This window comes from Rhinopithecus roxellana, chromosome 6, assembly GCF_007565055.1.
Source record: "Rhinopithecus roxellana isolate Shanxi Qingling chromosome 6, ASM756505v1, whole genome shotgun sequence".
In the NCBI taxonomy this organism is placed as follows: Eukaryota; Metazoa; Chordata; class Mammalia; order Primates; family Cercopithecidae; genus Rhinopithecus; species Rhinopithecus roxellana.
The window spans coordinates 63,472,495-63,485,801 of record NC_044554.1 but is presented as its reverse complement, the minus strand read 5'-3'; the positions used below and the strand labels follow the sequence as shown (position 1 = coordinate 63,485,801).

Genomic DNA, 13,307 nt, shown 5'->3' with positions numbered 1-13,307 from the left:
AAAATAAAAGGGTGCCCTCCCTGAGCTGTGTGGAAGGGAACGAGGCCCTGGCATAAAGAACGTGCTTCTGTGCAGAGGGCAGAAGCAAGCCATGTGGATTTCTGTGTTCAGACCTACCTGTTTCCCACTCTCCTGGAGAAGAATCACAGGAAAGCTGAAGAAACTTGGCAACTTTCACTACCTGGTTTGGTTTTTTCTCCTTTTTTTTTTTGGTAAAAAAAAGATATGTCTGTTAATCCATTAATATGTAAGTATCACAAAAATAGTGCTTTGGGGGAAATGTTTACAAGGAATCCTTCTCTTTTAGAGACATAAATGGAAATATTTACTAATAAAAACGTATCTAGGATTTGCTAGTGTGAGTAGGACAGGTATAGAAAAACAGTAGTGGGCTGGCAGTGTTAATGATCGAATCCCACGTTAATGATCGAGTCCCAGTGGCACATGGTAATCTGTTACACTGTTCTTGCTATTTTTAAGTTTTCCATAATACAGTAAAAGTTCTTCAAAAACCTAATAACATAGTTATCATCAAAAGTTTAGCTTTGTAGAGACATAAAGCTTAGCTATAGAGCTAAGAACAAGAACTAGAACTAGAATTTAGCTACTAGAGCTCTCTTGAACTTTTTTTTTTTGAGACGGAGTCTTGCTCTGTCACCCAGGCTGGAGAGCAGTGGCGCGATCTCAGCTCACCATACATAATCTCTGCCTCGCAGGTTCAAGTGATTCTCCTGCTTCAGTCTCCCGCGTAGCTGGGATTACAGGTGCGCACCATCACGCCTGGCTAATTTTTGTATTTTTAGTACAGACAGGGTTTCACCATGTTGGTCAGGCTGGTCTTGAACTCCTGACCTCGTGATCCACCCGCCTCGGCCTCCCAAAGTGTTGGGATTACAGGCGTGAGCCACCACGCCCAGCCAAAGGTGATACTATTAATGAGGCCCGTGCCCGGCCTCTCTTGAACATTTATGAAACAATCTAAGTTTTCCTGAAATATAACAGTCTGAAGAAGACAAAAAATAGCAAGTGATCCAGTATTTAAGAAAGCAAAGACTGGCTGGGCATGGTGGCTCACGCCTGTAATCCCAGCACTCTGGGAGGCCGAAGCAGGTGGATCACCTGAGGTCGGGAGTTTGAGACCAGCCTGACTAGCACGGAGAAACCTCGTCTCTACTAAAACTACAAAATTAGCCAGGCATTGTGGCACATGCCTATAACCCCAGCTACTCGGGAGGCAGAGGTTATGGTGAGTCAAGACCACGCCATTGCATTCCAGCCTGGGCAACAAGAGTGAAACTCCATCTCAAAAAACAAACAAAACCAAAAACCAAAAAAACAAAGACTTTACATTGAAAGAGAAGCATACTCTGCCAAGACAGTAAATCAACAGCTAACCATTCTGAAGGAAACAAGTTCAAGTGGCTTCATAAGGATGTCTATGAAAAATTCAATCACATAGAAGAAAGACAAGCATGTGTCTGTATATCCATGACAAACAGCCTCTGGGCAACATCCTAACCAAAGATATGCTCTTAAACTACAAGGAAAAATGGTCATGTCCAATAGAAAGGCTCCTGACTGAAATAAGAAGCTGAAAAAATTTTAAGGGTTTTTAATGTTCTTCAAATGAAGAGGCGGAAGCCTTTTATTCAAAAGAGAAATTGAATGGCAGAAATAAAAGCTATTCAGAAAATGAACACATCTTGGGAAAGGTTTGCTAAGTAAAGAGAAAAAAAAAAGTAGCATAGAGAAAAGACAATGGGAAGTGGCTTCTATCAGTGATGAACTCCATAGGTATAAAGAATTAGGGACCATTGCAATGGATCACGCCTGCCATCCTCGCACTTTAGGAGGGATTGTTTGTGGGAGGATTGTTTGAGCCCAGGAGTTAGAGACCAGCCTGGGCAACATAGCAAGACCCTGTCTTTTTTTTTTTTTTTTTTTAAGACGGAGTCTGGCTCTGTCACCCAGGCTGGAGTACAGTGGCCAGATCTTGGCTCACTGCAACCTCCGCCTCCCAGGTTCAAGCCATTCTCCTGCCTCAGCCTCCCGAGTAGCTGGGATTACAGCAGCGTGCCACCATGCTTGGCTAATTTTTGTATTTTTAGTAGAGATGGAGTTTCACCACATGAGTTCAAGACCAGCCTGGCCCTCAAGTGATCCGCTCACGTCAGCCTCCCAAAGTGCTAGGATTATAGGCTTGAGCCACCATGCCCAGCCACAAAAACTACTCTTACACAGAGACTGCCTTCCGGAAGTTTGAAGTCTAGCAAGCGAACATGAGATCTGTTCATTAACAAGTACAGAAAGAGTTTGCATAAAGTACTACTATAGCTTAGAGTAGGAGAGATTTCTTCCAGCCCAGAGGGAGGGATAGGGATGGTCTGCTTTGGAAGGCAAGGATTTACAAAATGTCCTAAACAGAGTGTGATTTGGACACGTCGAGGTGGGAGAAGGAATTTAATGCAAAGATTTAGTATAGGACTGATTCGGGAAAATAAGAACAATACATTTTTATTTTGATGACTGGACCCCAGGGAATACTAGAAAGTAGGCCAAGACCAGATTACGGAGGGCTCCGAAGTGTGTATTTTATCTGGCAAACAGGGAAATAGTATTCCATGCACAGTGCATCTACCTATGCTTTACAAAGATAACCCAACTGTGGTGTGTAGGTGTGGCTGAAGGTGGGAATAAACAAAGTTAAAGCAAAAGAGTAGAAAAGAAATATTCAAGGCCTCAACTAAGGTAGCAGCCACAGGAATTATGGGACATTAAACAGAGCCCTCACAGGCCTTCACAGCTGAATAGACCTGGCAGAGCCAGTAGAAAGCTCCAACGTTGCTACAGTGTCTAATTTTCACGAGAAATCAAAAACTTGGATCTCCAAATCAATCTTCTAATTTCTAAATCAAGCTCTAAATTTCTAAGTGTAAACAAAGCATATGTGCTCCAATGTCTCCCTCTCAATGAGGCCTTCTGGGATATCCTATTTACAACCACATACTCCTAACATTCCCACCATGCAATATACTATATATTTTACTTATAACTCCTACTGCAGTACAAGCTCCGTAAGAGCAGGAATTGTTTATTTTGTTCACAGAAGAGTACCCAGCAAATAGTAGACTATAAATGAACATGAGACCAGGTGTAGTGGCTCACACCTACAATCCCAGCACTTTGGGAAGCAAGGGAAGAAAGATCGCTTGACGCCAGGAGTCTGAGACCAGCCTGGGCAACATTAACAAAACCCAGTCTCTACAAAAATAAAATTTTTAAACATTAGCCAGGCACGGCAGTACGTGCTTATAGCCCTAGCTAGTCGGGAGGCTGACAGGGGAGGACCACATGAGCCCAGGAGTCAAGTTAGAGACCAGCGTGGGCAACATAGTGAGACCCCCATCTCTACAAAAAATACCAAAAAATTAGCTGGGCAGGGTGGTACAAGCCTGTAGTCCCAGCTACTCTGGAGGCTGAGGCAGGAGGATTGCTGGAGCCCAAGAGTTTGAGGCTGTAGCAGGCTATGATGACACTACTGAACTCCAGCCTGGGTGACAAAGATAGACTCTGTCGCTTAAAAATAAATAAATTTAAAAATAAGATGAACACATGAATGAAGTTGTCAGTCTGAGACCTTAATACAATTTTACCCTCTCAGACAGATGAAGTGATTTTATATATATATTATATATATATATTTTTTAAAGACGGAGTTTCGTTCTTGTTGCCCAGGCTAGAGTGCAATGGTGTGGTCTCGGCTCACTGCAACCTCCGTCTCCCAGGTTCAAGCGATTCTCCTGCCTCAGCCTCCCAAGTAGCAGGGATTACAGGCGCCTGCCACCACACATGGCTAATTTTTGTATTTTTGTATTTCATCACGTTGGCCAGGCTGGTCTTGATCTCCTGACCTCAGGTGATCCGCCCGCCTCGGCCTCCCAAAATATTGCAATTACACAACCTCCGCCTCTCGGGTTCAAGTGATTCTCCTGCCTCAGCCTCCTGAGTAGCTGGGATTACAGGCACACACCACCATGCCCAGCTAATTTTTTGTATTTTTAGTAGAGATGGGGTTTCACCATGTTGGATAGGCTGGTCTTGAACTCCTGAGCTCAGGTGATCCACCGACCTCAGCCTCCCAAAGTGCTGGGATTACAGGCCTGAGCCACCGCGCCTGGCCCATCCCCATCATTTTTTAAACTTCTTTTCTCAAAGCACATCCTACTTCTATGGAAAGATTGACACTCACTGTCAAATAACTATCAGCTAGTCAAGCATTCAGTTTAAAATCTGCAAACTTGGATTGAACTGCAGAGAATAAAGTCCTACAAGGTTCTCAAGACATGAGACGCTTCAGAGACATTAACAGGTCCACAATGAAATTCCAAATCTAGAAAAATTGTTTTGAAGACTTTTTGGAAAACTTTTAGAAGGTAGGACCTTAAAAGACATCTGGTACTTAATCAAAATCCACTTTTTCTGCTCTCAGGAAATTATAAAATAATTAGACAACAAAAATCTTTCCTGGTTAACTGTAGGCCTGGAGGCAAACAATGAGCTGTGCATCTGACATGCTGTGCAGAAGTCCCAAGTGGCATTTAGTTATGGCTGTCACAGTCTCTAGCACCTGTCACATGGGGGCTATGACATGAAGGGAAGCACAGGTGGAAGACCTAGACCTGCAAATTCTTTTTTTTTTTTTTTTTTTTTTTTGAGACGGAGTCTCACTGTGTTACCCAGGTTGGAGTGCAGTGGCGCGATCTTGGCTCACTGCAAGCTCCGCCTCCCAGGTTCACGCCATTCTCCTGCCTCAGCCTCCAAGTAGCTGGGACTACAGGCGCGCACCACCACGCCCGGCTAATTTTTTGTATTTTTAGTAGAAACGGGGTTTCACCGTGTTAGCCAGGATGGTCTCGATCTCTTGACCTCGTGATCCGCCCGCCTCAGCCTCCCAAAGTGCTGGGATTACAGGCTTGAGCCACCGCGCCCGGCCTAGACCTGCAAATTCTAAGGGTGGAGGGGAAACAAAACCATTGTGCACATGAGAAAAACATGCAGGAAGAACTTTGTCATTCCAAAGGCAGAACCTACCTAATCACAGGAGGCTGGCAAGACAAGGAAAACAAATCACAAGCTTAAAAATGACAAGAGCAACTCACTTTGAAAACTTCCAAGTCATAGGCAACATATAATTTCCCCATAAATGATACAAAGACATACAAATCATCAGGTGGCCCTCTGCAAAATCCTAATGAAAACATCTATCTATCTTCCCCCCAATTCCCCCTCCCCAAAATATCTATTTAAAAACATCCTACTAGGCCGGACACAGTGGCTCACGCCTGTAATCCCAGCACTTTGGGAGGCCGAAGCAGGTGGATCATGAGGTCAAGAGATCGAGATCATCCTGGCTAACACGGTGAAACTCCATCTCTACTAAAAATACAAAAAAATTAGCTGGGCGCCTGTAGTCCCAGCTACTCAGGAGGCTGAGCCAGGAGAATGGCGTGAACCCGGGAGGTGGAGCTTGCAGTGAGGCGAGATCGCGCCACTGCACTCCAGCCTGGGCGACAAAGCGAGACTCTGTCTCAAAAACAACAACAAAAAAATCCTACTTCCCCTTTTGGGCTGTATGTGTCTTTGCTACACCACCCAGAGTGCTCAACACAAAGCAACTTCTCAATAAAAAGCTAAATTTAATATGACTTTATGGAGTATCTATGTAGTGCCTTTGGTATTCAAGTTCCCAGTGTTCCTTGAAAAATCTTGGCCGGGCGTTGTGGCTCACTCACGCCTGTAATTCCAGCACTCTGGGAGTCGAGGCAGGTGGATCATCTGAGGTTAGGAGTTCAAGACCAGCCTCCAACGTGGCAAAACCCTGTCTCTACTAAAAAATACAAAAAATTAGCTGGATGTGGTGGCGGGGCACCTGTAATCCCGGCTACTCCGGAGGCTGAGGCAGGAGAATCACTCGAATCTAAGAGGCAGACGTTGCAGTGAGCCGAGATCACACTACTGCACTCCAGGCTGGGTGACAGAGTGAGACTCCGTCTCAAAAAAAAAAAAAAAAAAAAAAAAGAACACTGCTTCCATTTTTCATTTTATTTTCATTGTATTTATTTATTTACTGATTGACTGAAACAGTGTCTCACTCTGTTGCCCAGGCTGGAGTCCAGTGGCGAGATCTTGACTCAGCTCACTGCAGCCTCGACCCTCCCAGGTTCAAACGATCCTCTCACCTCAGCCACCCCAGTAGCTGGGATTACAGGCACACATCAGCGCATCCGGCTCATTTTTTAGTTTTTGTATAGATGAGGTCTCCTTATGTTGCCCAGACTAGTCTCAAACTACTGGTCTCAAGTGATCCCTCTACCTCAGGCTCCCAAAGTGCTGGGATTATAGGTGTGAGTCACCTTGGCTGGCCCTTTTTTTTTTCCATTTTAAATATAGTTTTTACTCTAACTTGACATATAGACTGCAATGCTACTCAATGAAGATAGCATTTAGCTAAGTCCATGCATAAAAATCTCTACTCACAGACATTTTATTCAGGCATAAATGAATCATTCACAGTAAGCAGTTAAATTTTACGAGGAAATTTTTTTTGGCATTCTTCATAGTGACAAATAGTTACCTTGTAGAGTGGTAGGTGATAATTAATAAATACCAAGCTGTGGTACCCATTCAGCAGATAAAGATGATCAAAGTGTGAATAATGGATCATAAAAAATAAGCAGGAAGAGATGCTAGACATGCCATCACCCTCTTCCTCTTACATTATATTCAGCACACTCCAAAGTTATGGAGCCACTTACTCGAAGACCCAGTCCACAAACCAGACCATGCCTCATCTTCCTTTCCTCCCCTACACTGGCTAATTACCAGTTAATGTCTCTAGAGATTGATTCCCTATCTTAATGACTTCTATAATATAATATCAAGAAAATTATTAAAATTCAAATATAAATACCTATGAATCCATAGGAAAAAGGAAAAGGTAACACATATGCATATATAAACAATAAGTTTGCTCTTATAAACAGGTTAGAACCCCCTAGTCTAAAGCTCTAATCATAGCCCGCTCGATCTCTAGTTATCTTGCATAACATGAGTGGCTGACCCCTGCTGCTCCCTTTACTACTTCAAGTTCATTAGGCATAACAGGCGTCAAATATTAAGTGGCACTAATATCAATTTAACCTTGATTTCATAAAACTTAAAAAGGGGAAGAGAACATTAGAGTTCGGACTTTTTTAGTAGAGACGGGGTTTCACCGTGTTAGCCAGGATGGTCTTGATCTCCTGATCTCATGATCCGCCCATCTCAGCCTCCCAAAGTGCTGGGATTACAGGCTTGAGCCACCATGCCCGGCCTAGAGTTCGGACTTTTTAAAGCAATACATGCAAAAAGAAAGTAACAGGTTCAAAATTACTGTCAAGGTTTTATTCTGAAAAAAGCAAAACTACATATGGATACACTAGACAGAATGCTAAATGCAATCTACACGCAGAGAACTCTGCGTTCCAAAACAAATGAATATGCCTTTATTCAACTGGGCCCGGCTTCCATTGTCCCTTTGGAAGATTTATGAGAGGCAGTACCCATTATCTGTTGGAAGTTTGATAAAAACTTGTATAAACAGTGTTTTAAAAAATCAAAAAGTAATCTAAAGAGATATGGAAAAATAGCAGTGTCTTCTTGATTGAAATTCTGCTTAAAAACTATACAGAAGTGTAGTTAATAGAAAAATGCCTTATTTGATATGTTCAAATAGCTATTATAAGCTGTCTGTATTTATTATCTTTATTAACATTTAGGATAGAAGAAATGGGATTAAAAACTTTCAACAGAAACTGGAATGCTGCTTTTTTAAAAAGTCCATAGTGAAAAGCAAAAGAAATGAATTATTTTACAGAAAAAAACTGCTTTAAAGAAACACCCTACCATAAGAAAATCACATCAATATGAGTAAATAAGCAAGAAAACCCTGGAAAGTCAAGGGAGGTGAAAGTAGACTGTATCTAGGTGTGCAATGTTACAAGAGTGGTAGAGTTTCAGCATCATACTACCAACAGGTGATCTCAGAGAAAAAGCCACCCTGCCATGTTAGCAAAACTGCTAGCTCAAGACCAACAGAAATGATTAACACACAGTTAAGAAATGATCTGTCAGGTACAATTAGGGCATATGGAAGTGATAAATAAACAGTATGGAAACCAACCTAATCACTTAAGTAGAAGTTTGAGATTTAAATATGCATCAACAATAAAAATAAAGGCTGTATTGTTACGAAGTATGAGAAGGAAATTAAAAATCAAGTTTCTCACAAGAAGTAGTATTTCCTAAATAATTGAATAATATGAAAAAAATCAAGTATTTAGCAAAACAACAGAAAACAAACCTAGACACATACACAACAGTGGATGTATGTATAGTAAGAAAACTTGACATTGAAAAGGTGACAAAACTATTGAGTTTCCTTCTCTCGTGTTTGCACCACGGAGACAAGTAGAACTGATAGGCTCAGGTGCCACCATGTGAGATGTGCTAGTGCTGCAATCAGAGGGCACAGTGCAGAGGAGAGTCCCTCCTGAAAGACATGAGAGCACCTTCAATACAACCAAATAACCTCATCAGATCAAGTGTTGGCCCGTTTTTCTTCTTGTCTTTTAGATCAGGCCCGTTTTTCTTCTTGTCTTTCAGATCAGGCCCGTTTTTCTTCTTGTCTTTCAGATCAGGCCCGTTTTTCTTCTTGTCTTTTAAAAACATGACTGGGGCTTAAAATAGCCTTTCCACCCTGCAACTTCTAGTCCCACTGCCTAGATACTACCACTGCCTATGCACTTTCCATAGAAATGTTTATATACACACACATCCACGTCATCACATACACAAAGACATGTAGGTACAAACTGTTCTGCAAATACCTCTGCCCATGCATCCATGGAGGATATGTTTGAGGACATACAGATTTAAACTCCTTTTTTTAGTGCTTGCATAATGTCCATATACCATAATTTACCTATCCATAATTTCATATCCATTAGTGAATAGGAAGGCTGTTGTCTGTTTTTTTGTTGTTGTTTTTTGCTATTAGTTACAATAAACATCCCAGTAATTGTCTGTTGGTATATTTTTTCAAGTATCTGTTTGCAATTTCTAGAAGTGGAACTTCTATTCAAAGGGCTGTATCCCTAATTTTGATACATAATGCCTAAACATCCTTCAAAAAGGTTGCACCCAGTTACTTTCTAACTACCATCACATGAGCAGACCTGTTTCCCCCATGCTCTCACCAATACTGGTATTAAAACTTTTATAGTAAAACAAAGTTCACCTTTAAACGCCACCTCACTTGCCAAATGCAGCTCAAACTGCCCAGTGCTTTTTTTCTCTCAGGCTGTTCACCAATCCAACAGAGCCCTGGCTAGGTGACCCACGGGGAAAAGCATGCTTTTCACAAGGATTCACTCTACTGACCTTCCTTCTTGCTTCTCTAACACAACACATGCATGTGCTCAGGATTCATACACAAAAACTTACTAAGATATGAAGCACCTTTCATCAACTATCTCAAAGAGAAGGCTCATCAATTAAATCTCACTTAACCTGTGAGACAGGTTAACTCCAGAACCTGATCAGAAAAATACTAAAAATAAGGACAGAGTTTACTCTGATACAGCATCTCTTAAATAACAAGGAGTAGTATTTTACCTACACCTCAAACACTTAAAAAGTATTTGTACTTCTAAATCTATGCCCCAATAGGGCTGGATGCCATGGCTCACGCCTGTAATTCCAACACTTTGGGAGGCCAAGGCAGGTGGATTACTTGAGGTGAGGAGTACGAGACCAGCCTAGCCAACATGGCAAAACCCCATCTCTACTAAAAATACAAAAACTAGCCAGGTGTGGTGGCACACAACTGTAATCCCAGCTACTTGGGAAGCTGAGGCAGAAGAATCGCTTGATAATGGGAAGTGGAGACTGCAGTGACCCGAGATCACATCACTGCACTCCAGGCTGGGCGACAAAGTGATTTTAGATTTAAATCACTTTTAATTTAAATTTTAATTTAAAAAATTAAAATAATAAAATTAATCTATGACCAAAATAGGATATGAAGTTATATTTTTAATTTCTTAGGCGGAACTGGTATGTCAAATAGCTCCTTATTCCAAACTACTGTGCTATTACAGCACACAAAATAATGTGTTCTCACAAAATAATGACATGGATTTAATGACCTCAATATTCAACATTAATGTAACACATATGTTACTCTCCAGTTTGCTAAAAGTCATAGAGTTTACCCTTGACTACTTAAATGTGAGATCCCATAGAAGATAATTCAAACACATGGAAGATAATTCTCTATATCTATATAACTTTGTATATACTATTTGATTTTATAGTTTCAAATATTATCAAATTACAGTTTCAAACTTTCTCACATTGGAGTATCAGGATTTTCAACTCAACTCCATGTTTCTTCTCCCTCTCCATGGAATACAATCACATCACCATTGTTGGTCAAATCAATATTTAGAGATTATATTATGACTGTGTAAATATTCACTTCTGAGCCACATAGTATTATATGATTAAGTTTTCTTTTCTTTTCCTTTTTTTTGAGACAGAGTCTCGCTCTGACACCCAGGCTGGAGAGCAGTAGCACGATCTCCACTCACTGCAAGCTCTGCCTCCTGGTCTCACGCCATTCTCCTGCCTCAATCTCTTGAGTAGCTGGGACTACAGGTGCCCGCCACCACGCCCAGCTAATTTTTTGTATTTTTAGTAGAGACGGGGTTTCATCATGTTAGCCAGGATGGTCTCGATCTCCTGACCTCATGATCTGCCCACCTTGGCCTCCCAAAGTGTTGGGATTACAGGCATGAGCCGGCGTTTTCTTTTTCTTTACAGTATTTTTCCTCAAGGCAATAAGCACTGTCTTAAACACGAAATTAATAAGAAACCAATGTATCTATCCTTAATTTGTTCCTCAACTCAGACAGAACTGTCTCAACATGTTTAAACACATCAAGATGAGTATTTGTATTTAAATGTTTTCCCCAGCAAATGTACCTTTCTCACTATCTGCGGCTGGTGAGTTGTGGAGGGAGGACAGGAGCCCAGGCAGTTTAGTTCAAGTCTGTTCTTTGAACCACCTGATTTGCCTCTCTCTATCAAGACCACAGGGTTTCTGGAGAGGAGTGTGGCACACTCAGGCTTGTTCTGATTAGGAAGGTGATCAACAGCGAGACTGCACAGCGCCACGGGGAGACGCTGGTAGGAGAAATGTCGGTGGGGGCTAATGCACAGACAGGTAAGCTCTGACAGGCAGCAGACTGGCTGGAGGGGAAGCCACATTTCAACAAGATTTTGAAGAACTAAAAGAACTGGATGACTAATTGTATATGAGGGAGAAGAAAGACTCAATATCATCTGATATTTCCAATCTAGTAGATGATGATACTGTTTTTTTTTCTTTTTTTGAGATGGAGTTCGCTCTTGTTGCCCAGGCTGGAGTGCAATGTGCGATCTCAGCTCACTGCAACCTCCGCCTCCCGAGTTCAAGCGATTCTCCTGCCTCGGCCTCCTGAATAGCTGGGATTACAGGTGCCCGTCACCACATCTAGCTAATTTTTTGTATTTTTAGTTGAGATGAGGTTTCACCATGTTGGCCAGGCTGGTCTCAAACTCTTGACCTCAAGTAATCCACCCACCTCAGCCTCCCAAAGAGCTGGCGTTACAGGTGTGAGTCACCGCACCCGACCAATGACACTGTTCTAACAAAAATAAAAGGTGGGCAGAAGTAGCAGGAGCAAGTTTGGTGGTGGTGGGCGGGGTGTGGGGCAGAGAAGAAAAATGTGGCATATTTAACACGATGAGACAACAAGTAATTGTCCAACAGACAACATTAAGAAGTATTAACCCGTTTTCACCTAGTCCTACTTCTTTCAAAGTAGATCTTTAAAAAGGGAACTCAGCATACAAAGAGTTCTAAGTAAAGGCTGAGCAAATGAATAAAAAAATGTAACTTCAGATCTTAGTAGTCTAAGGAGTGATTAAATACAAGTCTCTTAACAAAACCCATTACATGGCCGGGCACAGTGGCTCACAGCTGTAATCTCAGCACTTTGGGAGGCCAAGGCAGGCAGATCACCTAAGGTCACAAGTTCAAGACCAGCCTGGCCAACATGGCAAAACCCCGTCTCTACTAAAAATACAAAAAATTAGCTGGGCATGGTGGCAGGTACCTGCAATCCTAGCTACTTGGAAGGCTGAGGCAGGAGAATTGCTTGGACCTGGGAGGCGGAGGTTTCAGTGAGCCGAGATCGTGCCATTGCACTCCAGCCTGGGCAACAGAGTGAGACTCCATCTCAAACAAAAAGCCCATTGCACAAGTGAGAATAAGGGAGGCTCCATGGGACGGGGGAAGGCTTTGGAGTAGAGCAAACCTGGGTTTGAGGCCCATCTGCCCCATTTCCTAGGTTAAGTAGCCTAGGGCCTACCTACTTAAGGTGGAGGAGCTTGTTAGAAATTAATACACTGCACCCCAGTTTCAGACTAACGGAATCAAAATCTGCATTTTAACAAGAGTCCCCAGTGACTGAGAACCACCAGCCTAAGGCCAGTGAAATGTTCTCTAAGCCTTGCCTCCTGCTACCATTTACAAAAGTGGGGATAAACATATTCACCCTATGGGGAAACTGAGGATTAACAGGTGCCAAATACTTACCAAGCCTCTATCAAGAGGTGTTAGTGTCTTACATATGTTATATCATCTAATCCTCTCAACAATCCTATCATGCAAGTATTGTTTCCATTATAAAAAATGAATACATTGTCGGGCTGCAACCCTGTCCAAGGTCAGACTGCTATTGAGTCGTAGAGCTGCTACTCACTGTGGCTCCCTGCTCTGCATTTGGCTTCCCATTAACCTCAATAATGCATATGCAACCCAGTGCAGCCAAGGGGACAGAATGTGTGAGAGCAGGGGAGGAAAGAAGCCTCGCACCTACAGAGAATCTAAACACTAGTTTAAAGCACTATCCACGAAGTTCAAAAACTGTACTCATACAAGCTTAAATGACTCAGCTGTGCTTATCCTTGAACTGATTTTCAGATAAGGATGTGGCATTAAATGAATAGTATTTATTTCAACAGTTGTGCTAAAATTAAAATAGATCAACCAGCAGAATGCAACAACTGTTAATAAGACCACGTGAAAATTCCCAATATGACACAGAAAACTCTCAATATAGCTTTCAGCTCTGAGGATAAAATTCAGACAAGAAAGGACC

General features: G+C 42.1%; 1 protein-coding gene across 2 annotated transcripts in view; it reads right to left on the bottom strand.

The window, feature by feature from the left end:
- Window positions 1-13,307, bottom strand: part of UBE2H (ubiquitin conjugating enzyme E2 H) — a 122,990-nt gene that overhangs the window by 59,022 nt on the left and 50,661 nt on the right. The gene's annotated exons all lie outside the window — the stretch shown is intronic.